The 27,541-nt window shown below is 42.0% G+C and overlaps 1 long non-coding RNA gene across 1 annotated transcript; it reads right to left on the bottom strand.

Annotated features, from left to right (window-relative positions):
• Positions 1-20,124: 20,124 nt before the first annotated feature.
• LOC132248441 (uncharacterized) lies at positions 20,125-26,364 on the bottom strand. Its single transcript, XR_009459636.1, has 2 exons — positions 26,118-26,364; positions 20,125-20,700 (listed from the first exon to the last, which is right to left on the bottom strand). It is a non-coding gene; the product is annotated as an uncharacterized LOC132248441 (long non-coding RNA).
• Positions 26,365-27,541: the final 1,177 nt, after the last annotated feature.

A 27,541-nucleotide genomic window follows, 5' to 3' on the forward strand; every position in this document is an offset into this window, starting at 1 on the left:
TGGTAGTTGATTTTTTTTTTTTGAGAATTATATTGCGTTTTCAGAGATTGGTGTAAATATAACAGGGAAGGGGAAGGGGAATCACATAACATTACCCAGAAATACCTCTTAGTTAGAGATTTTCACCTGGAGTTTCATCCTGCTCACAGTTGTTTTTCAAAGTGTCATGACAGCCCATGTACAACACTAGCACATAAAGGTGACGGTGAGCAAACCATGAGAAATAGGGAGAAGAAATGCAGTGGTCAAGTCTTTATTCTGTCCTTGTTCAGACTCACATTCATTCAGTCTTCCTACAGAAGTGAACAGATACTTAGGTTATATCCACAGTGGGTGCATCTACATGTACCATTAATGCGCAGCAGTAAACCCCAAAGCGTATTGCTCCAAAGTGCATTGCTCTCAGAAAGCTCCTGGGCACGCAGTTTACACGTGTGCCCAGACCGCAGTACACTGAGCCAGGCCAGAGCAGCCTCAGCTGGCAGGGGGCACAAGAGGCCAGCCAGTCAGCCTGGGGTTACTCCAATTGGGCTCAACATGCTATGGAGGGGCTGGTTGGAGCACAAGAGTACTTCAGTGTGGGGCTATCCAGCATGTACACTACTGTGCATGAAAAAACTCTGCACCCAGGTGGTAGTTGCATTTACAAGTGCTACCTGGCTGTGGAGTTTATTAGTTTCCTGTGCCCTAATAGTGGTGCACATGCAGATGCTGAGATGTTTACTGCAGAGCTAATTAGTCAGCTCCACAAGAAATTTCTCACGTAGATATGCCCAGTATTATCAAGGTCAACCCTGAGGATCACCATCAACCAAGCCAATGAGCTGTCCCTTACCATATATATGTTGTTTATGGCCTCTGAATATTATGCTTCTTGTTCATTGAGTGAAGCCCTTCTAGGAACTGGTCTGTCCACTATTTTTCTCTCCTTCCGGGCTGATCTCTAGTTATGGGCTATAGAGACAGGAACTAGAGTGCAACAGGGCCAGAATGAGGCAGAGGTGGACTTCCTGGCTAGGGACAGAAGTTACACATAAACAGGTTTAAGTAATCAGAAACTGGTTTAGACCTGTAACAGAAATGAAATTCAGTGCACATAAACCAGTTTCAAAATGGCTGAAACTGATTTAAGATCAACCTGGTTGAATGTAGTATCAGACTTAACTGATTTAGGTCAAAACAGTTTATGAAACTTCTGTTGTAGACCCCTTCCTGGTTTAAGTTAAATCAGAGTCACCTAGAATACTTTCCAGCCCTGGCCTGGCCTGTGCTGTCTGCTCCAGCAGAGAAAGCTTGGGTGGGAGGGGGAGGCAGGGACTTGCCCCTTCCCACCCCCACCCCCCAGGCAAACCCTGCCCCGGGTCTGGGGTCAGGGAGGGCTGTTAGACCGCACCTTTCCCTGTATAAACCCCAGTTCCCCAAATACAGAGCTGCCCTATACTGCTAAACTTACTAAAAGTTACTGCTGGCTGTGACTGTGGACTACAAATCCCATAAGGCACTTGGAAGCAGGAAGAGGAAGTGATGAGCAATCCTCTTGAGTTCTACTGCTGTGATTCTGGACTGCAAATCCCAGAGATGTCAGGGGCAGCAGGAAGGGGAAGTGAATACACAGTCCATGCTGACTACATGCCAGAGAGGCATACTCTGGTGTCCCCTGGCTTCTGGCCTGAGCTACTATAGGCATGTGGCTGAATTTCCTGAATCAAAAGTGAATGTGTGTCCAGTTGTTTCTCAATTTAATCTCTGCAGTTTAGACTAACCTGCAAAGCCTGAATCAATTCAGCCTCAGGCTTTTTGTCTGTAGTTAGCCCATTTGCTTGTAGAATGCAGCATCTGAGTGAGGTCTGAATAGACTGCAGGGAGGGGCAGGCTAGGATGAAGTTCAACTATAGGCCCTGTTGTTCAGTGGAGCTTCTGGGGAACGGGTTGAACTGTCAGCAGGGGTTTTCATTGTAATTATCTGGCAGGTATAGTTTTGAAGGCAACCCTGAGGACAGCTCTAATTTGCAGAGTACATTTAACCGAAGGGCTGCATGCTTACACAAAGCCCAGATAAAGCAGCTGAGCAAAGGGATCCAAAAGGAGTGTGCAGCTAGAGGAATATACAACCCCTCATTCTACTGGCTTGCTGTAAAGCATCTTTGAAGTGTGCTACAGCCAGTACTGCAGCCCACTGACCACAGAAGGAGCAGACTAACCCATGAATGCCCGTAATACCAGATACCACAATGATTAGCATCTAATAGGTAGAGGTGCAGCTAGACCTATCTCTGGCTTTTCTCTTGTCCTGCTTCTCCCTTTCCATAATCCTCATTTCCCCTCATACTTCTAAAACCTCACATACCAAACCATTTGAGCACCTTGCATGTGGCATACCTGCTGCTTACAACTTGTTCATAGAAGCAATAATTGCACTTTGTTTAGGAACTTCATCCCCCGCTGAGGTTGGAGCTTGTAGTGGATACTGTTTGCACTTGATACAGAGTACAGGATGGGAGCTGTATTTATTTTGTGTAGTTTCTGTCTTGGTAACCAGGTATTTAAAGGCTTAAAATAACTTCGTGTGTTTTAAATATTTATTCTATCATCCAAACCTATGAAGTGTGTATTAAGGGTCACAAAACATATTAGGAATCTATGCTGGTATGGAAGTATTATAATGCTCACATGAGAGAAATGAAACAAAATAGGAGTTTATCACTTTTCCTTTATTTCATTTTTATTTGTTTGCATTTTCAATCTGGCAGCATAATGACTACAGATTTGCAGCCAAATTTCTGAAAAATGAATCTACTCATAAGGAGAATAAGTACTGATTAGCAGATTATAGTACACCCATGGTTTTTAAAAGGAAAACAAAGAAGTAAAGTTATTTCATGCTGAAAATAACACACCTGCAGGTGTGAGGTGATGTTATGCTTTCAATTTGCCGGGTGACACGTTTTGTCTCAGTGTGCGTCACATTGTGTTACAAAATTATGTTGCGTGTGATGCAAAGTGACAGATGAAAAACTTATGGTGAACTGTCTCCAGGTGCTGTTTGTGTGCAACGTGTGTGCGTTTATAATAAAAGGTCCAGACTGGGTGCTGGCTTCATCATATGGAGGGAGGGAACCAGGTATTTTCTTTATTGTCTGTGGCCAGAAAGAAGGAGCTTGTTAGAATTTGATGAGTTGCTGGGCTGAGCTGTACGGCACATGTAATCTCATTATCTCTATTGGGGAATTGCAAGAGGGTGTGTGTAAAACAAGATTTTATGTATATCGTTCAGTCAGTAAGTACAAATGGTTTGATAATGGGTTGTTTGTTGCTTCTCTGATTTTGGTCACATCCATGTCTGCTGTAAATTGGAATAGCTCCATGGAAGCCTGCTGATTTGTCTCGATGAAAGATCTCAGCTGGTAAGGTGCTCAGATGTTAGCGTTTCAGTCTCATATTCATGTATCCATTCAGCTTTTTATTCTGCTTTCTGAAGGTTTGGACCTGCTTGTGTTAGGAAGGTAACCGAAAGGCAGAATGTTTTTCTGTGGTCCTCAGAGAAATGGATGGACTGGTTCAAAAGACTTAAGAACATAGCTTTGATCCTTAACCATGTTCGGAACAGAGCCAAAAGATTTCCTCCCAGCCCTTTATTTAACTGCTCACATATAATTCATACTCTGGGTCCTGGCCTGGACCATTGCTGCTGTGATAATTTGGGGAATATGTCTATACGTGACTTTTGAATTTGTCTTAACACTGGGGACTTTTTCTGTGTATCTCTGTCACATGGCAAAAAATCCATCTGGAATATGGAGATTGTCTGGCTTTGCTACCACTGAAGAAATGTTTCTTCGATAATACTTTTTATTAGATGGATTGTATAGCTAGGAGACATGTTAGACAAACTTTGGGGCACAAAGTAGCAGATACACCCTAATCTAATATTCTCCGGACCATCATAGCTGTAACGCTCTAACCTTTGCTACCCTTGGCTATCATGCTGAGATGAAAACCACATCCTCAGGAGGTCCTCTAAAGTTTGAGAGGGAGCCTTAGACACAGAAGAGGTTTGGCCAGGAGGGAGGAAAGGAAGAGAAAGCTTTCACAGCAGGGGTATAGTTTGTAGCTGTGCTGGTCTGAGGACATAGGCAGACAAGGTTCTTTAGGTAAATCTGGTATCTTTTATTAGACCAACTCAAATAGTTGGAAATAGTTCACAGCAGGGGACTTCCATTTAACTGTGTGACCAGCTGAGGAAAAAAGAAGCTGGCTGCTGCTAAGACAAGGAGAGCCTCTACGATTCAGCAGGGAAACCAAATGTGAACCAAGACTCCTTACATGACCCCGACTTAAGCACAAAAGAATGCTTGAAGGTGGTGAGGAAACCAAGCCCAGGAAATAAGTACACGTTTTATCATTTTTTGGTCTGGATGTGCATATTTCCTTGTGCTCCCCAAAGTAAAAAGTGGATTTCTCCCACTATTATGTGTCCCAGTAGAGCCAAATCATCAACTTCGAGTATCCACCGGTCTGGAGCTCCAGGAAAGGGTCTGGTTAAAGTAACAGGGTCTCCTTGGCAGGTCAGCCCTGTTTTTGGGCTCTAGAGCAGCTAGGTCTTCTGTGAAGGGATGACAGACAGAGGGCCTGGGCCCCAGGAGTGTGCCATGGTTGTTCAACTGGTGGACCTCTCCCACAGCTGTGACAGCTGCAAATACTGAAGTCCTATGAGAGAGGTGACTTTCTGTCCCAACCTGAGTGAAAGTGGATGCCAAATAGCCTGCAAGACTGAAGCTGAAATCTGGGGTGCATAAAGATTAAGGTCCCTATGTGTCTCAGAGGGATGTGCTAAAATAAATAGAGGACACTTTTATACTGGTTCCCTAGTGCTCCTGACTGTGCAGGTAAGAATCATGGCCTCACCCACATGTTGCTACATTACGTACACCAAACCCAGGTGTAGGTGCATCCTCTGCTGCCACACTCAAGCCCTGTTTCTGATATGCTTCAGAGAAAGAGTGGGGACTGCCCTCAGGATGACTTTACCACCTCATTTTCAGGCTCAGCTTGTGAAGAGTGGGCATGCATGGCCAGGTCCTCAGCCAGGAGTGTAACTCGGATGGGGTGACCAGGGCAGCTGCCCTCGGCGCTGACTTGGGGGGACAGAGACAGAAAAAACCTCTGTCGCCCCCATGTATCACCACTGCTCCCATGTGTTGCAGCTTCCCTAGGCACCCAGCTGCACTGTTACACCCATTCTCCACCATGCATTCAGGGAAGCATAATAGACAAATGCACAGGCATCCAAAGACAAAAAATCTAAACTTTCCCAGCTTTGTTCATCACAATATCTGCCACAGCACTACTGTTGTATGATGAACTGAGCTGCTATTGTTCTTAAGTTTGGCAATAAGAGCTTTTCATTCTAAAGAAGTACAAGGAGGGATAATTCATTGCTCCTTAAGAGCTAGAAAGTTTTTCATAGGCATGGCACTGCTTTGGGGGTGATGAGGGGCTATGTTACCTGGCAAGAGCCCACGAGACCTACCTCTCAAAGCTCCTGATGTGCAGGGAAACTCACCCAGTTGGAACATGCAGTATGTTTCTCTCTGCCGGTTACTACACTGGGAGGAGTCTCTGGTTCTGCTCCTTCTATCCCTCGCCTCCTTTGAGTGCACTAACCTCACGTAGCCAAACATAGGAACACAGGTTTTGCGATTGGGCTCAGCTCTAGGTCACAAGAGTAACTCCCTAGGTCGGTGCCTAGAGCTGGTGCTCCAGTTGGCCTCCTCTTATTTACATTGCTGCCAATACTTGTGTTACGGAGAGGCTCGTGCTATGCAGCCCCGCTTAGAAACCAGGCACTGAATGAAGCACACCTTTGCCAGGCTCCCTGTCTCTCAGTAATTTCTGAGCCATCCGTCTTCAGCTCACATGGCAATTGCAAAACTATCTCGGGGAGTTGCAGTCCCCTTTAGTCTTCCCCTGATAACGTCACCTTCTACTCTGCTTTCTTTGCCCAGGCAAGCAGGCCTGGACACAATCTGTCTTTTTTTATTTATTAATAAAGGTCAGGAAATAATGATCTCAGCCAAACTGACTTCATGTTACTTAGAACAACTGATCCTCAGGAGAGATGGTGGGAAGAAGCTGAATCATCTCTGAAGTCGGATGCTGACAGACATGTCATGGGTTTTATCAGAGAGAAAAAAAGTCCAATTACAATCAAGTAACCTGCAGTATTAGCACTGTTGTTCTCCTGTGCTGCTTTCACTCTTCTGCCTGTTACGTTGCTTTATAACATTACATGACTTAATGTAATGCATTCCTTTTTTTTTTAAACCAAAAACCATCTTCCTTTGGATCAATAACTGTAGTACCCAATTGATATTCTTGGCAGCAGAGCAAATAAGAAAACACTGAAGTTGGAACATGTCAAATGCTCCAGGAACAGCGCAGCTCCTTTCTGAGCTAGGGGGTCCATAGCAAATTATGAGAAGGGGCTTGACCACTAATTTTATGAATGAATCCTAAAAGGTTTAAAAAAAAAAGAGAGCTCCATACCTGGGAATGCCTGCTGACATAAATTATTATGATCATAATCTTTCAGAGCACTTGTTTTTGTACCAAGGGGACAGATTTGCTAAGCAGTGGAGCAGGGAGAGGTAAATGATATATAACCTGTGCAGTGGAATTCATGCTCTCCTAGGGCAGGTGGTGCTACAGTCAGTGGCTCCCATTTATGTATGTGCTCAGGAATGCTTTCATTCATTGGAGAAACAGGGTTTGCTGAGGGGGCATTCTGGACCTTCACAGCTCTCCTTGGCCATCTCTTTTTCAGGTTGCAGGGGTGTATTGCCTGCAAAGACTCAGACCAGTCAGAAATGCGGAAAGTTGCAGGCATCTTTAGATGCTGCAAATCTCTAACATTGGTGGAAATCCCTTAAGGACCTGCACTCACATTTGTGTTGACATAAATCTGCTGAATCTTGCACATAAGTTAAGTGGCTATTTCCTGGTCTGATGCATCATTTCTTTTCAAATGATATATTTTGTGTTAAGAAAATAAACTAATCATAACAAGACCATCTGCAAGTGAGGTGGGAAGGATTATGTTTAAAAAGCCATAAAGGATTGCATTTCAAAGCAGTTGGGTAAATGGGTATATTAAAGGAAAATCAATTCACAGCCTTATTGTGCTGTTCAGTATATTTTCTCAACCTCTGGTTTCCCAGCTATCCTTGGGTTTTTGATTCTTTAAACAACGCAATCCCTTTCGACTTGGTTCTCGATTCTCTTAGTGGAGGTGAGAAAACAGGAGCTGCTATTGTTAACAAGCTCTGTGGTGTGAGATTAGATGTGTATCTAGTGCTGTGCATCAGTTGTATTGCAGCATATGTATGATGTTACCTGATGGGACTGATTGGAAAATAAAGAAACCGCCTATATTATGTTGGAAATGTCTCTTCTAGATCTAATCTGCAGCTGTGAATGTTTCTGATTCAAAAGGAACTAAATCTTACATGTCTTTAAAGTAAGCCTTAAAAATCACCTTAGTGGAGAGGAAGAACTTGACAGAAAGAAGACCTGCTGTGTTACTTAGCAGAGAAGGTGAAGGCATTCTGGAGCTAAGGCAATCAGACGTCTTCTCTCATCTGTGGACACCATGTGAATAATTGAAAAACAGCCAAGAAGATGGTACAAAGAGGGTGAGCTTTGCAGTCATGGGAGGGTTGATCGTTTCGGAGGGGTGACAGTCTACATACTGGAAGACAAACAATTAGCACAGCAGTAAAGAAGCATGTGAAAGTCAGATGGAAGTGGCAATTTTGGGTTCCTTTAAGCAAAGTGTGATGAGTCAGAGTTAAAAAGCCTTTATATAACAGGCCTGAAAAAGCAGGCAGAGCTCCTGGTGACTATCAAATACTAACTGGTATGTTATTGTGATACTGTTGGTGCTTACATATTTGTCACATAATAGGTTCAGGAGTTATGATGATAGTATCTTAACTTATGAGGATACAAATTCAGAAGTGGCTTGCTTTCAGCAGCTTTTTGGTGATTTCATAGCAAAGGTTCTTCTACTAACTAGTCTTGCATAGGAAACTAAATGTTTCCCGTTCAGCAATAACTACTGGTCCAAAACTGAAATAAACTACATGTCACAACAAAGCTGTCTTAATGCCATTTTAATTAATTTCTTTTTTCTTTTTTTTAGAAAAAAAATGAGTCAATGACTTACAATGTAAGTATTACACATGATACAATGTAAATATTACACAATCTCTCCACTGATAGCTCTTTCAGGGATGAGTTTGGATGGGAGGATGCAAGGTGTAGTTGCACGCTCCTTTGATTGCTGCTCCATTGAAAGTGTAAAACAAACTGCCCAGAAGGGACACCTGCATTTCTATTCAGGTGGAGCTGAGGGAGAAAACTGAGCACAAGCAGGATGGAGGAACAGGGGAAGCCTTCTCTTTCTTCCTGAGAAAGTATGGCAATCAGCTAGTTATCTCAGGTGTCTGTACATGAATGCATGGTGCCTGGGAAAGAAGCAGGAAGAATTGGAAAACTTTGCACAGTTACAAAACTTTGATGTGACTGGAAAAATAGATATGTGGCGGGATAGCTCGCATGACTGGAGTATTGCAATGGCTGGATATAAACTGTTCAGGAAGGGTAGACATGGGAGAAGAGGAGGAGTTGTGCTTTATGTAAAAGATCTGTATGATTGCTCAGAGCTCCAGTATGAAACTAGAGACAGGCCTGTTGAAAGTCTCTGGGTTTGGGTCAGAGAGGAGAGCAACAAGGGTGATATCATGGTGGGTGTCTGCTGTAGGCCACCAGACCAAGAGGATGAGGAGGATGAGGCTTTTATCAAACAGCTACTGCAAGTTTCCAGATTACAGGCCCCGGGGGACTTTAATCACCCCGATATCTGCTTGGGGTGGGGGAGAGGGATAATACAGCATACAGCAGTGCACAGGTTTTGGAAAATGTTGGAGACAACTTCATGGTGGAAGTGCTAGAGAGGCCAACTAGGGGCCATGCTCTTCTTGACTTGCTTCTGACAAACAGAGAAAAATTAGTGGCAAATGTAGTAGTGGATGGCAACTTGGAAAGCAGTGACCATGAGATGATTGAATTCAGGATCCTATGGAAAGGAAGGAAGGAGAGCAGCAGACTGAGGACTCTGGGCATCACAAAAAAATTCAATTTACTCAGGGCACTGATTGGCAGGATCCCCTGGGAGGCCAGTCTGAGGGGGAAAGGAGTCCAGAAGCTCTGGTTGTACTTTAAAGAAAGCTTACTGAGGGCACAGAAACAAACCATCCCAGTGTGCAGAAAGACTGGCAAAGGCCAGCTTGGCTTAGCAGGGAACTCTTTAGTGAGCTAAAACACAAAAAAGGAAGCTTACAAGAGGCAGAAACTTGAACAAATAACTAGGGAGGAGCATAAGAGCATTTCTTAGACATGCAGGGATAAAGTCAGGAAGGCCAAAACGCAATTGGAGTTGAAGCTAGTGAGGGATATGAAGAATAACAAAAAAGGCTTCTACAAGTATGTCAAACACAAAAGGAGGATCAGGGAAAGTGTGGGTCCCTTACTGAATGGGGGAGGCAACCCAGTGAGAGATGATGTGGAAAAGGCTGAAGTACTCAATGCCTTCACAGGCAAGGTGAACTACCAGAATACTGTATCTGGCAGCACAGTCTGGGGAGGAGGTGAGCAGCTGACACTGGATAAAGAGAAGGTTCGTGGCTATTTAGAAAAGCTGGATGCGTGCAAGTCCAGGGGGCTGAATGCAATGCACCCAAGGGTGCTGAGGAAGTCATCCAATATGATTGCAGACCCATTGGCCATTATCTTTACAAATTTCTGGCAAACGGGAAAGGTCCTGTACGACTGGAAAAGGGCAAATATAGTGCCCATCTTTACAAAAGGGAAGAAGGAGGATCCAGGGAACTACAGATGAGTCAGTCTCACCTCAGTCCCTAGAAAAATCATGCAACAAGTCCTTAAGGAATCCTAAGCACTTCCAGGGTTAGGAACAATCAGCATAGATGCACCAAGGGCAAGCCGTATCTGACCAACCTGGCTGCCTTCTATGATGAGATGACTGGCTCTGTGGATGCAGGGAGACCAGCTGATGTGATATACCTTGACTTTAGTAAGGCTTTTGATACGGTCTCCCACAGCATTCTCACAAGCAAGGTAAGGAAGTATGGGTTGGATGAATAGACTGGAAGGTGGATAGAAAACTAGCTGGATTGTTGGGCTCAAAAGATAGTAATCAATGGCTTGATGTCTAGTTGGCAGCCGGTATCAAATGGAGTTCCAGCCCGCAAGGGGCTGACAGAGAGTGGGAGAAGGGTGGTCCCAGGGCCACAATGCAGGGCTGCAGGGCGCTGGTGGGGAGTGGGACACGGCTGCAGGCAGCTCATCCAGGAGGATGAGGGGTGGGGCTGGCTCCCTGCCACTGCATGCACTCCTGGGGGGGTGGGAGACCCGGGGCCCCAGTTTTGTATGCAGGGTGGGGGCAGGTGTGGGCTGCTTGCTGTGGGCTCAGGCTCCCACCCTGCTGCCCTCCCTCGGGGCCTCTGCAGCCCAGCAGGTGCAACCTGGCACTGCAGGGCACAGCGGGCCTACGTGGGGAAGCTTGCTGCTGCCGTGAGCTCTGCGATGCCCTGGTGAGGTACCTCCTGCGTGCGTGGCAGCAGTGGGGGTGGCGGCTCAAGGTTGTCCCCCTTGCTGCTGCCGCATGCACAGGGGATGCATCACCAGGGAAGTGCAGAGCTTGCAGAGGCAATGAGCTTCCCCGCATGGCCTCGCTGTTCCCTGCAGTGCTGAGTTGCACCCACTGCGCTGCATAAGCCCTGGTGGAGGGCAGCAGGGCAAGAGCCCAAGAATGCAGCAGGCAGCCTGGGCCTGCCCCTGCCCCACGCACACATCTGAGGGGCACGGGTCCCCCTGCCCCTGGGAGTGTATGCAGTGGTGGGGAGCCAGCCCCACCCTGCCCAAGCCCACAACAGGCACTGGCCCGGGGAGGCAGTCTCCACTCCACTGCAGCAACCACCACTGTGGACCCAGGTCTCTGGCCCCATAGCCCTGGCAGCTGGGCCTGTAGGGGAGGAGTGAGGGGCAGAGGCAGGGCGAGGAGACTGGGGTGGGGGTGAGGGGCATGAGAAGGACCTGGGAGCCATGGGGGGAGGGGGGGAGCAGCATGAGCATGACTGGGGGCACTGTGTGAGTGACTGGGGGGGGTTTCATTTTAATCACGGATTTGATGGTTTTATCAGAGAATTTGCAACTTTTTTCAGAGAATTTGCAGTTTTTTATCCAGGAAAACCAGGATCCCTGGTGATGAGGATCATGAGGCGATTAGTAATTCTGTCCGCAAAGGAGGACTTCAATAGAGTGTAAATAAGGAGTGGGACCAGGCACTGAATAACTGAGAGAAAAAGAAAATGCTGAAAATCTACTCAAGCAGTGAACATAATCTATCCTGTGCACGAATGAGGCATGGACTACAGTTAACAGCATAATTTGTATGCACAAGGTTCAAATCAATATTTCATAGGGAACGTTAATTCTAGCATTTGCTTCTTTTTGAGCCAACACTCCAGCCCCTGCTCCAATAAATATTTAAGTATTTCATACATATCCTCCACAGGACAAACTGAGAGAAGAAACCTTTGTAGCTCATTGCTTAGAGCCCTCTTGTCCATGCTTGTAGATTTGGGTCCTATTCCTTCCCTAAAACAGGCATGGTGGGCTATTGGATGGAGCACACATTATCGCTGCATACGAATTATGCTTACTACTTTGAGTCCTGCAGTAATATAGATGAGAAACCCCTGGTTTTGCAATCCTTTTAGGAGTTAGGTATGAGTCAGATGCCAAGCTCCTCAGTACCACTGAGACTTCTGCAGTTTCATGCACACACAACAAGGGCGCAGACAGAAGTGCATCTCGCAGCTGTAACTGAGACCACTTTGCAGGAAGCCTTCTGAGTTACAATGATCCCCCGGACCAGGCAGACGTTCACTCTTGGTTCAAGCGGGGAGGGGAATCTAGCAGGGTGGGGTGGGTGAATTGGAGCCCCACTACCTCAAGTGGCTGAAAAAACCCGAAACCAACGTCCTTCTGCTCCCTTTCCCCCTTCCCGTTCTGAAAACAACCACAGGTTGGCAGGCAGTGCAGATATACGTTACAGAAGACTCTTTGTTTTGAAATGTCTTCATCTGACCCCTCATGCAACGATGGTTTGGAGTTTCTCCCAATCGGCAAGTTTTGAAGCCGTCTGCAGCCATGCACTTTCATTTGCTCATGGCTGTAAACCACTTTCTGTGCCCAGATCAGGTGAAAATTGTCACTTCTATCTGTGCCAACAGGAAGTGAGGCACCCAAGTGATTTTACTGAGGGAAAATAAGGCATTTACAGGATGAGGTAGCAGGGCCATGGAGGGGTTGTGAATGCCAGTGGTGCCTTCATATTTTGGATGATGGTATAGTGTCAGTTTGTCACAGTGTTAGAAAAAATTACCATGGTCCCTTCTTGCTACATTAATATAAGCATTAATTCTTGCCAATCGCATTTGAAACTCGGTAACTTTGGAAGAAAACAGCGAATAGAGCAGGAACGTGGGGCATAGCATGAGTGTCTAATGGGACTGAGGGACGGTAGAAGGGAGACATCTTTCCAATAGAAATATTTGGAAAACATTTGACATTTGGTGTATGCCAAAGTCTAGCTTCCTTCTTCCACCCATTCTGTTTGGTTCTTCAGAAATATCTTCATGACCCAAAGATATGTCATTTTCAGCCAGGAAAATTTCATAATGAGAAACTGGGGAACCTTTTTGTGCCTCATTACCCCTTTGTATATGACCCTGTCATTCTGGAGAAAAAGGAACGTGATTCAGACTCAGATCCCATATATGGAAAGACTCGTGTTTCTACTTAAGGAAAGGAAACAAGTTTTTGATTTGAAAAAAAAAATCCTGTGAAAAGAGAACTGTCCATATGAAAAGGAAAACTTCACTACAGCCTATTCTTAATTAATTCCTAAAAAGAAAAATAACAAATGCTTTATTATTAACTATAATGGATTTACTAATGTACACACTCCCAGGCTCTAGCAGTCCACACAGAAAACCCTGGTGAATATGTTTGTGAGAAACCCTGGGAAAGAGTTTTGGAAACTCAAAACTAAGAAAATATCCAAACTTTTTACTAAAAGGTATTTGCTGATCTCTTGATGAAAGCTTTCATGGGACTCTCAATCCCAGACATGAAATACAAAATAACTATAGTCAAGTGACAGGATAAGACACATCTTCAGATATGGAAGTCTGAGCTCCTTGGTTAAATTTTGTTTGAGAAAAATTACACCCTGTATGCTGTTTGCAGTTACCACTACTGATTGTCTAGTCAGGTAAATGTGACCATGTATGATAGGTTTCACAGGTATATAGAAATTTCCAGGTACATGAATACAATTCACCTATGCAGTCATAATAAGATACATTTCTGTAAGGACAGTTTTGGGCATAGACTTCCTTTAAAGGAAACGTAGTCATTAAAGTCTTTCTTGAACTTACCAGGGAATGATGATTCAGCAATAAAATGGGTATTGTCATCTTATCTTGCATCTTTTTCTATTTATTCTATACCACAACAAGAGGTCAGACCAGGATGTCAGTAATGGTTGTCAACGCTATTACCTCCAAAACGCCTTTTTTTTGCATATTTCCTGGACTGTCGTGGCCATTCATACTTCTTCAACTTGACTACAACATTAGCTCCGCTTGCTCTCATTCATATCCATACCACCATGAGCAGATCATTTTTGAAGTAATGTTTTGGATGTGAAGCTGGAAATCATTTTGTGACAGCCACCATGGTAGGGAGATGGAGACCTTACTAATCTAAATGCATGAGTCTACTACATGGCCATCAGAAAGCAGAAGGCATCACAGATACACACCTTTATGGACTAACTAGATAAGATAGAGAGAGGACAAACGTTTTTGAACTCCAGTTCATTTTGCTGGGTTCACAAAAGCTTGTGCTCTCTCTAAATATATCTTACCTAGTCTAGAAAAGTGCATATTTAACCTGCCTTCTGACTGACTTCAGACTACCACACCTAACCACCTCTCACTGGAAATCAGCCATGGAGGGAGGGTGCAGGCTTTCCTGCAGGTTATATGCCATAGACAGAAAGAGACTTCCCAAGGATCTGAGGCCCACAGCCACTCAAATTCCAGACAAGACTCACATTTTTTGATAGATGCTAGGAACTAACATATGTCGTCCAAAGAATTGAAGGTGAAGAGCAAGGCTCTGTAGCTAGGCTCTATACCAGATTCAACTCCAATGTTTTCTGGGTCAGAGTTATAACAGTCTAGTTTTAAAATTATACAGGCATATCTGTCATATACTTTTAAAACCTTCTTCTATAGGTAGAACTTGAGAGGCCAGCCCCTAAGGGCAAAAAATACCTAAATTTTCAAACCATCCTGTGAATTTGGCTGCCTCACTTTCTGAGTGTTTGTGTCGAGACATTTGACTTTCAGAGAGTGGGCAGAGAGGGTCTTGTTTAGAGACCATTAACAAACTAGCCCCTTGGACTTGAGGCCCGCAAAACCACTAGATGCTTATGACTATGTAGGTTCCTTTTGCCTTTTATGACACAGCCCTAAATATTACTGAATGATAGGTGTTATAGCTAAATATGTGAGTAAAATATGTTAACTGTGTCAAGCATGCCTAGAAGAAAGTGCAATAGTTTCTGTTCATGCCACAAGCACCTAGAGCTGACAGCTTTAACTATTGTAATGGAATAAACGTTATAGGAGACAACAAGTTGCATTTTCTAAACCACAAACTCTTCAAAATTATGGAAATAAAATCCGCAAAATGCTTATGTAAGGTTTTTTTTCTCTCTCTCCCTAATCGCTTCTAGACACATTAGAGCCAAGTAACTCTCTCCCATTGTAACAATAAGAAAAAAAACTTGTTTACAAATTGTACATTGAAATTTAAGTTACTAGCACTAGCAACAGGTTTATAGTGACGGGTCACTTTAGATTGGAGTTTAATTTATGAAGATTGCTTTACCTGGGGCTATGGTAATCTATGCCTTTGGAGTAATTCACACTCTGCCTCATTTCGAATGCAGTCAAAGACTGTCGTATTTCACTATGACAATGTAATCACAGATCCACATTAAAAAGTCATTATTGTTTAGAATCCAGCTTGGTTTGAAAAACACTTACTATAAAATCCAACAGCCTTTGTAAATTACCCAAAGGTTTACTCAAGAATACAAGGTGCAGTGATTTAAATCTGGAACTTACTACTTTATTGATTATATGGGATTTTTAGGTCACTGCGTTTACGGGAAATGATTAGTGAGTAATCAAAGTAATAAACTCCCTGATGCTGGTTCATAAATAATTATGAATTGAATTTCCTTTATCACGTATCAGATGTAAACTGATTTAACCATAAGAAATCTTTTATTAAACTTTTTTATTCCATTTTTGTACTGCACTGTAACAGTCAATAGTGATAAAAAAGAGCCATAAGCATCATTTTCTGATCTCATTTTTCCACAAGCATAATGTTCTCCATTAGACACGGGATGTCTACTGGGCTATTTTGGTTTCCGAGCTTAAACTTTTGATCTCAATGCAAAACTTTGACTTTCTCATGAATAATACACCTATTTTTCCAGCACTATTTGGGCATGTAGCCAATAAATAGATAAATTTTACCTACTTAGTGATGGTCTAAACCCAAGATTTATATTCAAACAGGAAACCAGCCATTTACGCATTACTGTACATGCAGTGATTATTGAATTCCTACTTATCTTCATATTGTTCAAGATCTTTTTCTTTCTTGTTTTTTTCCTGTAAATTGGGGGAGTTTTAAGCTGTGACTATTGAATAAGAGTTTAAAAGCACAATAAAAACAAATGATTCAATGAACCAATTAAAAACATTGAATATATTTTTTTTTAATTAGACATTTATGAGCTGTGAATTGGATCAGAAATTCCCAATACACGTGACATGCTGACATATAATAGCTACTTTTAGGATGTTGGTTTAGCTTTTTATGCATGCAAATAGAGGTTTTTTAAATTAACTTTAGGAATAAGTTAATTCTGTTTTGTTTGGAGCGTAGGTAAAATCTGAGACATGGTTCACATATAAATTTCTTTATCATGGCACAATTAGGGACAATCCTGATTATAGATCAATTCTTTCCCATTTTAAAAATGACTCGTGAATGTTGTGCTGTGTAATAAAAGTGAACATTAAAGAGCTTGTTTACGTAGAGATAGGATCATTACCGTGCCAATGGCTAAACATGCACAAGAGCGAATTCTTGCCAGGAATTAGGACCATATGGACAAAGGTTTCCTTTCTGCCTGAAATAGCAAACAGCACCAGTTTACAATAATTTTAGAGAATTTACTTTGCATTTTTAATGCTGTGTGTGGCTAATGAATGCAGTGGCTAAGGAAAGTATTCAATTGAAGGCCTTGATATTTTCAAGATGAATACAATTCAGTCCCAACAATGCCTAGAATCTTCTACAATTGAAGGTCTGGTTGATACATCTTTGATTACCTTCTGCTTCCTGCTACTCTTCCTGCAAGTGAGAGATCTTCATTTCTTTAGAGTTGCACTGGGACACCACCATTAAAAATAATATTAAAAAAGAGCTCTCTCAGAGAGGATTCAACACCCAGTATTGGGGACTCTATGAAGGATTGCACCGTTACACCCTTATGTTGATATAAGAGAGGCAATGAGTTTTAAGAGATAAGGCACTTGAGCATGATTCAGGAGACCAGGGTTTTGTCCCTCTTGTAACTGTCTATCTTTGGGCAACTAATCTGTCCTGCCTTTCTTTGCCTGTCATGTTTATTTAAAAGATAAGATCCAAATCCTCAAAATACGTTTTAGCCGGTATCTACCACAGAAATATGAAATCAATCGGAATTAGACACCCTGGTATCTTTAAGCATAAGTTCTTTGGTGGGGGGGGGGGGGAGGGTTCATTGTGTTAGCGTGGGTACCACCATAATGATAATCATTTGAATGTAATGGAATAAAACAGTAAGATAAGTTGTTGCAAATTATGAAAAGAAATGGCAATTTAATTAAATACCCCTTATACATCCTAGGTGGATTTATGTAGGCAAAATAAGAAAGAACAGAACAGAGACCCATGGAAAATGCTTAAAGGACATTGCTATCCATGGCATAGAGTTTTGATAGTAGGAAATCTACTCTTGGATTGACTATTTTATCCTGAACTTGTATAAATTGACTCCCTTGGTGCTACAGTGACTTTTACCAACTGAGGACTAGGCCCACCATCTGCAACATGGCTTATTGGTGGCAATTCCTTAAAAATCCATTGGCCTCAACATGGTGGGTGCTGAGTTTTGGTGAAAATCTGGCCCCAAATCTGGATATTGAGCAAGTGAAAATCCAGTTTGGGGGGCCATGGGAAAGCTAACCCCAGTAGAAAGATCATAGCCTCTTCGGGCCAAAGTCCTATAATCAAATCAAAGTGAATCTGAAACAATAATATTTACCAGGAAATAATAACATTCATGAGGAAAGACTTTGTTTCATCTTATGTAACTTAGTTCTGCAAGCCTCATTTGAGCATAAACACATTCTAACCATCATTAATCTTAAAATTGCACCTGTAAATACCTTATAAGTGGTTAATAAAGGAGTTTAATCAATAGTCAGTCAATTGCAGGTGATCATTATGGAGTCGAACAAGCCAACTGATTGTTAAAAATAGTGACTTAGACTCCCTCTGAGAAGTGTTAATGACTATCTACTACAGATGCTCAGGGATATAAATTACTTATAACGACTGCAAATTAATCCTTTATAAATCATGTGTAAATGGAAGCTTAGCATAAAGGGTGGACTGACTTCTTCCCATTGAGTATTAAGTAATGCTTTGGACTAAATGGATTCCTGATTGAATCATGGATGGTCAGGCACTCTGATGGAATTAGAAGCCTGGTCTTGGGAAAATCGTTTTCATTCACAGAACTGAAACTTTAAAAATAATTCATTTTAGAGGCTGTCTTTTAGGGGAGGATCCAACAGTCTCCCACTCATTTGCATACTTCTTCCAAGAAGTTGCAGGACTGGATCCTGAGACTATTCAGACTTTGAATGTGTTTGAACAGTGCATAAAAATATGTACTCCCTGGAGTGTTCTGACAGTAAAGTAAATAAACCCCTTGACTATCTCTGCAATAAAATAAGGTACCATTTAGAAATGTGTTACTCAACCAGCAGTTCACGTGGGTGGTGGCTAATTTCCTTATTAGCATAATTAGCCAATAGTGCTTTCTTCATGGATCTCAATTTCTAATTGAGGTACAGCTGTGAAATGAAGTTCTAGCTCCATTAAAGCATACCATCTGATTACAATGGACAAGGGCTTTTATTCCTACAATAATTGCATCTAGGGTAAACACCTAATTGGCAGGAATAATTAACCAAAAAGTGAGCATATTTGTATATATCTAGTCATTATTGAGATCTTGCTGTGATAACAACTTCTGCCTCTAACAAATCTGAGCACGTAGAGAAGAGGATAAGGCAGCCAGAGGCATAATAGCTAGAGGTCTAATACTATTTATGAATAGTTGTACAGTTAATAGTAATATTTATCACTTATATGGTACTATGATTTTTCTAAACATTGTATGCATGCTCATTGATTGCTAACACTCCTCATGTTCTAGGCTTTATCTGATACTGAGCTATTCAAATTATTGTTCAGATGCATTTATGCTTTTCCTGCCTACCAGTAGAAAATATTCAGACTCTGATATGACTCAGAAGCCTTTTGCTTGTAATTTGCTTGAAGACATTCACCCTTCATAATGAATTGTGATTAAAGACACTGGAAATCAGACTCAACGCCATGCTTTGAGGAATGCACCACCCCGTACAATGGAACGGCTTTGTCCAAGAGAGCCAGGTATAGATTAGAAAGTGGTGAAGGACATATGGAGGGGATTTTATTCATGTTATGTTCCTTCATATAACAATGTCTCCTCCCCCCCATGGTAAGTGAACTTCAAACTTATAAAAGAGCTAGTCTTGAATGCTTGAATTGAAGGACACTCTATACTTTCACATTATAGGGATTACAGCTAAAAGTACACAATACATGAGGCTAGCACCTGCACAAGAAAATCATACTGAGTTAGCAGCACAGCTTATAATAATAGATAAAGTAGATATAATTATACTCTTATCTCCCTTTTCTTGGACACAAAAGATCACCTTTTTGCCGTGTCCTTTTGTTGTTGTTTTTTAGTCTTCCTCTATCTTCCCTACTCAGACAATGTAATTTTCACACCAGTTTGACTGAATGGTAATTGTACACTAGAACATGTATTTTATGATTGGATATATTGATATCTTATGTATGTTATCTTCCTTAAACATTCAATAATGATAAAACAACATTTTAAAATACTTTTTAAACAGGCTGCTGGTTGTGCTTTATGGACGGCTGCTTAAACATAAGGTTACATGCAGTGAGTAGGATTAGTTCCAGTGTTCACTCATCCAAGTCTCAGGAATTGAGAGATGATAGCTTAAATAGTTAGGTCAACACTTTGAATGTGTACTTTGGCATTAGTCAATGCTCATTTGCCTCTTATCTAAAAGGAGGCAGGTGTTCAATGTAAACTGGTGTAATACTGTTTAATCCCATTGCTCTACATAGTCTTTTTCCTTCCTTCTCCACCAGCATGGAGAATAAATTAATACAAACTGTGGAGTCTATGTATCAGAAACATGGAAAAGGTACTTATGTATATACAGCGAGGCATGGTATCTCCTTTACATCTAAATATACTGCTCTAGCCTCTGTGATTGCAGTATACATGCTCCTCCTCTGGATATATACTATAACTATCTTCTCTGTTGTGTGTTTTTTTAATGAAAAATTAAAGGAAATATTCAGGGATGAATGATCAGAAAAATCTTATCTTCCCATCTGTGAAGTGTGGCAAGAGCCATAGAAGCATAAATAAGAGAAAAGAGTCATTACAATGATGCAACCAACACTACAATGTATTTTATGGACGGGAAGAGAATAACGCCTTAGTCAACAAAATCATAAATAGGAATATAAGTAATCACAATAGAATAATCTATCACCATATGGGAGCAAGACATCAGCAAATGGATCCTTTCCTCACAAAATATACCACGAGATCTTTAATGACTGTAAATGATCAAGTCTTGACTATAACAACTCATCCCAAATGCAGCACTATTAGCAGCTAGTGCCAGCTTACACCGAGTGAAGAGGCTGGTTCAGAAGTTTCAGGGACAGAAGTCATGTAGGTTTGAATCTGGAGCTGAGAATCAGGAGGTCCAGCTTTCTCATTTTGCCTTTGCCACTGACTGCCTCTTTCTCTAACCAGATGCGCTTGCTGCTTCAGCCTCCTCAGCCGTGAGGCATTGAAGGTGCCCTTGGCCTTCTTGTTCTCTTCCTGTGACAGACTGTAGGACTTTTTTTTTTCATGGGTGCTTTGAGGACAGAGGGGGTGTCCTTGTGGATGTTTTGGGACAAATGGTGGCTGAAGAACTCAGGACTCAAAAGCTCGTAGAGGACCCTTCTCATCTTCTGTTCCTAGGTAATAAAACAGAAGCATTGAAAGGAATCATTACTTAATCTTTATAAAGCATTTTGCCCATATTAAATGCTACAGTAATACCGTGTTATTACTGCTAGACCTTCCAGTGTTCCTATTCCCATGTGTGTAATGCTGAATTTACTTTTTTTTTTTTTTTTTTTAATATAAAAACAGAATTGGATATCGGCTTTGGTTTTCATTAAGATCTGCCCTTGAATGGGGACTTAACCAGAACAGCTTGGGAATTTTCGGGTTCCGGTTTACTTGTTGGAAAATTTTAATTTGTCAGCCTGAAACTGTTTGTGGGAAATGAGTTCTGGGTTCAGGCAGCTGGAAGTGTAAATGATACCGTTTGACAGCCAAATCACATCCACACTTACTTATTTTGACAAAAAATACTGACACAGCACTTCCAAAGTTCAGATCTCACACTTTATCAGTTTTAATGCTAAGTTCTGAGAACAAGTACAAAGAGATTTTTAGATTCCTCTAGATAGCTCAAACCAGAGCCTCAAATGCAAATGGTACCTAGATTTGGGTTATTCTGTACCTCCTTCTGAAGAATCTAGAACTGGCCAATGCCAATAACAGAACAGTAGACTAGATAGGCCATGGGTCTGATCCAGTGTAACAAACCCTAACTGCGTTCACATGAGTGGGAACATGCACTTCCCCAGGAAAAAGTAACAGCAGCACACCTTGTACCGCTGCTACTTGTCCCCGGGGAATGCCTGTGCCACACATGCTCTGGTGTGTGGCAGGTTACCCCACATGGGGTACGGGAGGTTGGGGCCAGAACTTGTGCTGGCCCCAGAAGCCTTACCGGGGGTCATCAGGAAGCTGCAGCCATGGTGCTTCTGCAACAGGGAGCCTGGTCAGCAGCTGGAGTGTGGTTCTGGCTAGCCAGGCTCGGGTTTTGGGCAGCGCATGCTGCCGCCATGTGCATCACCCCGCTTTTTTTTTGGCATGGGTTTTTTTAACTCCCCAGAATCTCCCAGGGTCACCTCCCCCCACACCCGGCACTGCAAGGTAGCAGTGCAGGGAATGCCTGCATATGCAGTATATAGGACCACAGAAAGGTCTGCAGTGCCACGTACTGCACATCCACCACAATGATCTGGACACAAACCCTTTGTTTATGCCTAGTTTTCTCTAAGCAGTGTAGTTTAGACTGGTAGCAAACAGAACGTACATTCGCCTCCGGTGAAAGGGCAAATCTTAAGCTGGGTTCTGCCATTTACAAACCTGTGTACATGTGCCGAACTTCTGTTCTGTTACAGGTATAGACCAGTTTCTGATCGCTTATACTGGTAAAAATGTAATGTCTGTACTTGGCCTATATGTAAATCAGACTTGTTCTGTTGACATTAATGGCTCTTTAGTGATTTCCACTAACAGAAGTTTTAAGCTCTTGTCTTTTTAACAAGGTGAAAATCTACCCTGCCTTCCATTTTGACAGTGAACAGGAAGAAAAGTTGATGTCCAAAAACAACATTCTTCACTTTGCAAAATCACTTGAGTCTGTTCCCAAGGAAAGGGCTTTGTAGCAGCTCTGAAACAACCATGCATGCATTCCACCGCTTGCATTTCCAAGTAGGAGTAAGGAGTCTGGAATACTTTTTACAGACTATAAATTTCCACTCCCTACATTTTGCAGAATTTAAATGGTTGTCAAGGGGACTAATTGCACAAAGATTAATCAAAAAATGTCAGGCATATTCAACGTGCGTTAGTTAATACAGATATCCATGAAGCATTATTAGGGCAAAGCCCACTGTAGAAGCACACACACTATCCCATATATAAAAGATGGGAATTCTTTATAGCTACGCTTACATTTGCTTTCATTTTATTCTAAACTATTTGTTAAGCAGTAATGATCTAAGGACAGGGCATTTTCTCAGGATTAATGGTAGACTGACAGGAGTTTATAGCCAGAGGTGTAGCTAAGGGGGCCATTAGTTCCAGCTGGTCATTAATCCTAGAGAATGCCCTGTGCTGAGGTCACTATTGCTATTATAAGATGAAAATGAAAGCAAGCATAGATGTATAGATTGTTTTTTTTAACAGTCAGTGCAGTTGCAATTGGTATATACACGGTGTTTGTTGGAATTAATTACTTGTATGTTATTTGCATGCTAATTGGATTATCTGAATATTCTAAACATCCTATTGTGGAGGCAACAATAATTGAAACTACTTAAAACATTTTTTGTTAAAGTAATCATTAAAAAGCACCTCTAAACAAACACTACTTATCAAAATAAGAACCAAAATAGTCACACAAAGTGTCCTCAGTATCACACCCTGAAAAAAACAAGTTTGAGAAGAGGCTGGCTTGAGTTGGGAACAAGACTTAGATGCCGGTTCAGTTTCTGCCTCTGCTAGAAATTCCCTTGTATGACCATGGGCAGGTTACTTAGGACTAGGATCATCAAAAGTACTTAAGGTGCCTAAAACTTAGGCGCCTACCCCCTAGAGTGGAATATAGAACCCTATCTTAGGTATATAAACTACATATAGAATGTATAGGGACATATTGGGCCAGATCTACTCCACCTATTGGGTAATAAGTGAATTTAGGCACCTAAGTTAAATTCTATTTCATCCTGCTTGAATCCCTAAAAAACTATTAATACAAAAGCTGGATAGGTTCTCCTCCTCCTCAGTGATTTTTTGTGACTTAGTCTTAAGGCTAAAATAACAATGTGTTACAAAAGTAGATGTATACATGGATTTTCAGGGATGTGAGCTTGGTACAATAAGCAACTAATAGCTTCAATAGAATCTGGGTCCTAAACACCTCTGAATGGGATCCAAAGGGTCTGAGATACTTCCTTCAGGGCACAAGTCAAGGAAACACTTTTCTCTACCTCGGACCCCCTTCCTGAAGATGGGTCTACCTCCTGAAGAACTGAGCAGAATTTTCTCTTTAAAACATAGCTGTCGGTGCCACCCCTGATAAACCACTGAGACAGTTATTGGATAAGATTCACAATTGGGGCTCGGGTCAGAAACTAGAAATCTGGCTGTGAACTGGCCGTGAATAAATTTAGGCTTTGAGTTGGAAGATATCTTCTAACCGTCAAAGGAGGGATGTTGTAGAACAACCACACTCAAACTTTGTTGGTATGCGAAAACCCAGTTCTCCATTTTGACATCATTTTTTTTTTACTAATCATTTTCTCTGCTTTTTCTAAAGTTCATCTGAATTTGAATAGTCAGGGGCTTGATCCAAACCATAGTCATATCTTTCAATGGGCTTTGGATCAGGTCTGTTCGCTGCAGTTCTGAGGCCTTATGTTCAGAAACGAGTATTTGAAAAAACTTCCACGATTGGATTCTAAGAGCTAATCATATCACATTATGACTCTGGAATAGATTGGGTAGTGTTCTTTTAGAACAAAGCTTCATCTCTATCTTTAATATTTTTTTAACCTGTTTGAGCTTGGCTACATGTTTGAAACATATTTTTGTACTTGCTGTTGCAATCAGAGTTATCCTTTTATTTGTATATAAAGAAAAAAAAAAACACTTGCAGATGAATGATCACTACTTACATGCAACAGCACTGTGAGCTACAAATAACTGTTGTTGAATGATTGCATAAGTTTTTGGTGCAAATTTGTGTTCTGGGATAGAGCTAACTGACACTGCATCATACACATATACATGCTTTACCCATACATTAGTGAATAATTGTTTGAAAATAGAATGATACATCTAGCTCCATTTCTTTAAAATTAAACATGCCCACAGCAAACAAATCACAATTCCATGTGCACATTTCCATGTGCAAATCACATTTCCATGTGCAAAGGAATTGTTATAGAGCTCAGGATTTGGGGAATTTTTTTGGTTGTTTTTTAGATTTAATTCTTTGATAATAGGACCCTAAAAACATCTGACTATACCAAACATCTTCTTGAGTGGCCACCTAAAGACTAAATACAAAGAACCAAATTGTTCCTATTGATTTAGCACCTGCATAATAAAAATAATAAAGACCTGTGTTGAAAAGTCCTACATTGCCATGGAAAGCACTGCTTTGTCTGTGACAGTGAAAACAGATTAGAAAATTGCTTTTGTCAGGTGTGCAGTGGCCTTGATTTTTTGACATCAAGTACTTTAATAGTGAACCCCATAACGGCTTCCCAGTAGGTAAATGGAAAGGCTGCCTTTAATACAATGTGCTTTATTAGCAGCGGAGCTGCCAGCGGTATAGGTATTTCTTAACATAAAGTAAATGTGATGTGTGTCTGTGAGAGAGATAGAAAGGGAGAGAGAGAGAGAGAGAGAGAGAGAGAGAGAGAGAGAGAGAGAGAGAGAGAGGGACTGTTGCTGTATATTTTGTTTAGATTACTCTTACCAAAAGGGACAAGGCATTCTCACTCCATGATTCAATAAACTTAGACTTGTGGAAGTCAATCACACTGAGGGCTCGGGTTTGTTCTGCAAGCTGTGCCTTGTGATGACTCGGTGAATTTCATCAGAGTGCATCAAGTTCCTGGATATATTCCTCCCCACGCACTCATAGATGCAATGTCTAGATTATTTAAAAGGCTGACCTAAGGAGGAGCATGGCAATATCATCACAGTAACTTCCTTTCTTTCAAGGAAAACATAAGGTTTTCTCCTCAACTGATCTGTGAAAAATATCAAGTCAGGTGGAGGGTGCTATTATGGGCCTCATCTTAATAATTCATACATATAAATGGAGCTGAATATTCAAGTCTTCATCATCCCATTCCATGGCCAAGGAGCCAGAGTGGTACCAACCTCAGCCTGGCTTCATTAACCTGCACTAGCAAAAGTGCTAGTTCACCACATGCACGATCTACAGAATCCTGTCATTACCACTTTACATTCTTTTAATCTCCCAATACCGCTGTATTTTCCTGCTGCAAGGCTTCCCCCACTTTATTAAATTATATTTATTGTTTTACTACCTTAAACTGAATTTTAGGGGCCCTAATTGAATTTGGTGTCTCATTGTGGTAGACACTATGTGAACACACACAGTAGGAGGAGTACAGACAGTCAAAAAGCCTGAGGCTGAATTGATGCAGATTTTGCAGGTTAGTCTAAGCTGCAGAGTTTGAACCAATAAACAAATGTACACACATTCACTTTTGATTCAGGAAATGCAGCCACATGCCTGCAGTGGCTCAGGCCAGAAGCCAGGGGGATAGGGGGCGGGGGGTGCTACAGAACACCTGCCAGCCACTTCAAGGCTTTTCCCTCCTGCCTGCTCAAGTGGAGGAGACGTGGCCAGGCCCCAGCCTGTGCTCTGCCTGGGTGGGGGAGGAAAGTGGTAGCGTCGAATCATAAAAGACTGAACAAGAATAGTTCTTTCTCTAAAACAGTATAAATTGAAAATTATAAACACAGCCTGGGAGGTGTGCTCACTTACTCTTCCTGCTGTCCCTGAGGCCTTTGGGATTTGCAGTCTGGCATCAGACCAGCAGAACTCCACAAGGTTGCTCACTACTTCCTCTTCCTCTTCCAGGTGCCTCTGGGATTTGTAGTCCACAGTTGCAAACAGCACTAATTAAGCCAGCAGCTCCATACTTTGGGGACGGTGAGTTTAACCCCTCCTCCCTGGCCCCAAACCACAGACCCCAACCAGACTTTGCCTTGTGGGGAGCGGGGGAAGTCAAGCAGTGAGCTGGCCAGTGAGGCCAGTGAGCCAGCTGGTGAGCAGAGGGGCAGAACCAATCCTCCTCTCTGGAGGAGACAGCCCAGCCCAGCCCAGGGCTGCAAAGCATGCTGGGATGCTGGGGGGCTGATTTAATTTGAATCAGGAAGGGGTCTGAGACAGAAGTTTCATGAGCTGGTTTGACCAAAATCAGTTAAGTCTAATACTACATTCAACCTGGTTTAAATTAAACCTGTTTCATCCATTTTGAAACTGGTTTATGTGCACTGAACTTATGTTCAGTTACAGGTTTAAACCAGTTTCTGATCACTTAAACTGGTGTACGTGTAACATCTGTCCTTAGCCTTGAAGTCTAAGGGCATTTATACATGTGCTCCAGGACTGGGGGGAAGGAGGATGCTTTAATTAGAGTGACTCTGGGAGCCACTCTAATTAAAGGGCCCAGAACGTCTCATGTATCAGAGTCTCCACACTTAAAATGAACTTTAGATAAAGCGGCCGTATTGAATGAGCTTTATATAAAGTGGCTCCACTTCCTTTTTTAAGCATGGGGATGCTGATACACAAGATGCTGGAGTCTGCTAGAGCATGGTAATTACCACGCTCCAACAGACTGGATTAATCAGTTTTCCTGACTCCTGTACCTGCACACATACAAAGAAGTGGAGATTCATCACATGACTGTCGTATCATTGAAGCTATTTTCCTCCTGTTTTATTGTTGATCAGCTGAATCACAGCACTTTCACCACTGTGACTCTATGACACTTAGTACTTTATTGGAGGTTGTTCATTTTTTCATTGTTGATTTATCTGTTTCAAAGCAAATGAACATCTGAGGTTCCAAAGATTGTCGTCACCTTCCTGTTACTGTTCAAACAAACTATAGGCTTTTAATCCAGGGCATTCATTCAATGGTCATCCATCATGGGACTAATTAATCATAGGAATTTAGATGTTAAGAAAAAACTGGGCAGATGCAAATCTGGAACAGTGAGGGGATCAGAAACTATGATTTTTGAGTGTGTGGCAAAGGAAAACAGGAAAAATGCTATAGGGTTGCTGTTCCTAGTTCCTGGCCTAATTCACCAAGATTACTTGCCATAAGGTACCACTTGAGTAATGTAAAAGAAAAGATATGATGGGAAATGTAAGCAGCTGACTCCTTTATGTGGCAGT

The sequence above is a fragment of the Alligator mississippiensis genome, chromosome 2, assembly GCF_030867095.1.
Source record: "Alligator mississippiensis isolate rAllMis1 chromosome 2, rAllMis1, whole genome shotgun sequence".
Taxonomy (NCBI): Eukaryota; Metazoa; Chordata; order Crocodylia; family Alligatoridae; genus Alligator; species Alligator mississippiensis.